Consider the following 3,551-nt stretch of genomic DNA (forward strand, 5'->3'; position numbering starts at 1 on the left):
AATCGACTCGGGATACTTATAAGATACTACCATGATTTTTTCAGATTTTTTGGTCCAAAAATAAATTAGGCCAAAAACCGGCCTTACCGACCCTCCCCCTTCCAATAATTTTGTAAATATGTTTCTTTGTTAAAAACAAAGATTTTTGTTGTAAAGCACTAACAAAATCAAAAATTGTATAATTACTTTTGTTTTATTATATCAATTTACGGTGCATAATGCTAGCTTAAGCTAAAATTACTAAAAAAATTATTGAACTAAAATCTAATGATTTTTATTTTAAAATGTAGATTTTCAATTTACAAACAAACGCTAACAAACCCGCAAAACGCAAATTTTTGAAAAAAAAATTTTTTTTGACATCTAACAATTTTTTAATTAAAATACCTTTTTGCGGTGTCAAAAATGTACATAACCTTAAATTATTAAAAATGATTAAAAATTGAACCTTCAAGTCTTTTTCGAACCTTTATGACTCGGTATTAAATTTTTTTTTTCAATACTCATTTCGAATAAAAAGTACGAACCTAAAACATGTGTAATATTTTCAATAATTTGTGACGTCATTTTAAATTTTAAATTCAGGACAATCTTTTCCAAAAGCAGGCACAACATCGTACTTTATTTTCAAAAAACATAAATACAAATCTGGTCTATGTTTTTGGTTAGATAGCGTCGGTGGCCTTTTTTATAACATAGAGAGATGATAAACATATTTTTATATATTTCATTTAATACTATTTTAAATATGGTTGGCCTATTTCTTTGATAAACATAACGAAAAAATTACAAAAATAGGATCACCAAAGTGCATCCTGTCCGTTCAATAAAGAATGCTTATTAAAATTCGCTTTTCCTGTTTTAACAAAAATATCTACGAAACTATAATTTCAGATCTATGTATTATGATCTTTAACAATTTTATCATGATTATTAATCCAGATTTTGAGAACATTTGGGATATAAAAGTAAAATTTGTACAAAAACCGTATTTGTCTTTATCCATCACTATCATGTGAGAGAAAAGATTAAATACACCTGCCCCATGGGGCGACTCGTATTGTTCTAAGGGGCCGCGATGTAATTATCATTTTTCCCCTATAAGCGCTTCTTATAAACGAATAGACTTAGCTCATTGATACGAACTCATCTCTTCTTTTTTTAAATCACTGGCAAAATTGCAAATAATTAAAAGATTTTTTCAAAATCTGTATTAATCACGTTACCAGTGAAAAATGTTCATTTGTTATAATAATAATTTGATATTAATTCGATGAAAACCGATGGACAATTTAGATAAGGTTACGAAACGGGATGAGTCTCGGCGAATCGGGTCATCGATCCATCGACTTGAGGCCAATGGTAATCAAACCTCGACACCTTCGATAAACCTGATGAAAGATGAAGGACCGTCCGAAGATGACGATACATTTTTTACGACCTCTTACTTGCACTCTCGATTGTGTTCTGCTTTTTGACGGACTTGTAATTGTATTATTAGACCCTCAAACACCGTTCATTGAACTCTATGAGAATGAATATTTGTGAGATTAATCAAATCAAAAAACCTGACACCTCTGAAAATATGATCTTATCAAGTTTCTTATTCACGAAGCAAACATTTTTAAAAATAACCAGGTGTTTACCATGATGGCGAACCTATGATGAAAGTAAGAAAAAAAAGAAATTATTTAAAATCACATGCTGTTCATGGAGTTAAAAATAAATGTATTTTATTTCACGTAATGAAGACAAGTTTATTTTACGACTTCGCGGGAGGACAGCTCATGTGTTTGTTTTTGCGGAATATTAATTTTTTTCAGGGAAAAGGGATGTGGAACGAGGAGTGACTGAAACCGGAAACCAGGTCGAGTTTGATCGTTGATCCACCCACGAGCTCTTCCCAAATTTCAGTCACGTTCACAAAGCAACGTCATCATATTGTAGGCTCATATCATCTCTGAAATCTAGCCATGTTTTCAGCTATCGAGACCCAGTTTTTGGGCCCGGGACCCTTTTATAGGGATTTTTAAGATTGTGTATACAACACACGTGCTCACTTCTTCAAGAATGCAGCTAGTTATTATAAAAAATGTTATTGCAATTGCAGATGGATTCCTAGCTGCAATAACAAACAAATAATAATAAGTTGTTGGATTATGTTGGTAAGCCGACAAAATCCATCGAATTCAACATTCAACAAACAGTTTGATATTTAATCACAAAATATCAATTTTTTACCAAGAAAAGAGCAAGTTTTATTCAAAAATGGAATTGTTAGATTTTTAGTTTATAAAATTATTTTTCTACTAAAAAATGAAATTTAAACAAAATAGTTTAAATTACAAACAAAAAGATAACATTTTTCCAAAAGAGATAAATTAAAAATTAAAATAATGAACCTTTCATTGAAATAGTTAACTTAGGAGTTACAAAATTAGTTTTCTACGAAAAAAATGTTCAAAACAATAATTTATTAAAATTAATTTTTAACAAAGGAATTCAAATTTTAACTCAGCAGATAAATTTTCAACCAAATAGTTGGATCTTCAACTAAAAAACATCAATTTTTAACAAAAAATAGAATAGTTAAATTTTCAGTTAAAAATTAATGTTTAGCCAACAAAAGATCGAATTTTGAGCAAAATAGTTCAATTTTTAAGAAAATAAATGAAATTTTTTTAGAATTAGAGAAAATACTAATATTTTTATGTTTCCCAAGCCACCAAACAAATGATTTTTTTACCAAAAATAAAATATTCAAATTTTCAAAGAAAAAAAGGGTTTTTAATTAAAAATTTAATAGTTCGTGTTTTAACCTAAACAGTCTTTAATATTAAATCAAAAACGGTTTCATTTAGCCAAAAATAGAATAGTTCATTTTTCAATTAAAAAAGAAAATTTGATATAAAACACACGAATTTTCAAGAAAATAAATAAATTTTGAACCCGAGAGACGAATCTTCAATTAAACAGAGATATCGACCAAGAAAATTAGGTTTTAACAAAATATCTCAATTTTTAACCATGTAGTGAAATTTTCCACCCACAATATTAATTTCCTCCCAAAAAAGACGAAATTACATTAACTCCATGAATTTTTAGCCTAATGGTTGAATTTTAAAATAAAAAATATGAACATTAAAGAAAATAAGAGTTGAACTTTCAATCCGAAAATATGAATGTTCAACATAAATTTCAATTTTCAACCAAAACAAACGACTTCCAACCAATTGTTAAAATATAAATACCAGAATTAAATTTTTAAACCCAATATTCTAGTGTAATAGATATTTGCAATTAAAAATGTTAATAATTTTTTTTAATTTTTTATCATTTTAATCTTAATAAATGAAGATCTTATGCCTAGTACAGTATTTAGTACAAGGTTTCGAAAATTGAAAACAAGTGTTTATATTTTTAAAGATGTATCAGAAACGGATAATCCGAACAAAAAATACGAGGGTAGTTCAATAAGTCCTTAGAATGACCAACAGATGGCGCGCGAATCGCTCCAAATCATCTGTTTTCAGTCAGCACCACTCCCGACT

Source organism: Belonocnema kinseyi, chromosome 7, assembly GCF_010883055.1.
Source record: "Belonocnema kinseyi isolate 2016_QV_RU_SX_M_011 chromosome 7, B_treatae_v1, whole genome shotgun sequence".
NCBI classification, from domain to species: domain Eukaryota; kingdom Metazoa; phylum Arthropoda; class Insecta; order Hymenoptera; family Cynipidae; genus Belonocnema; species Belonocnema kinseyi.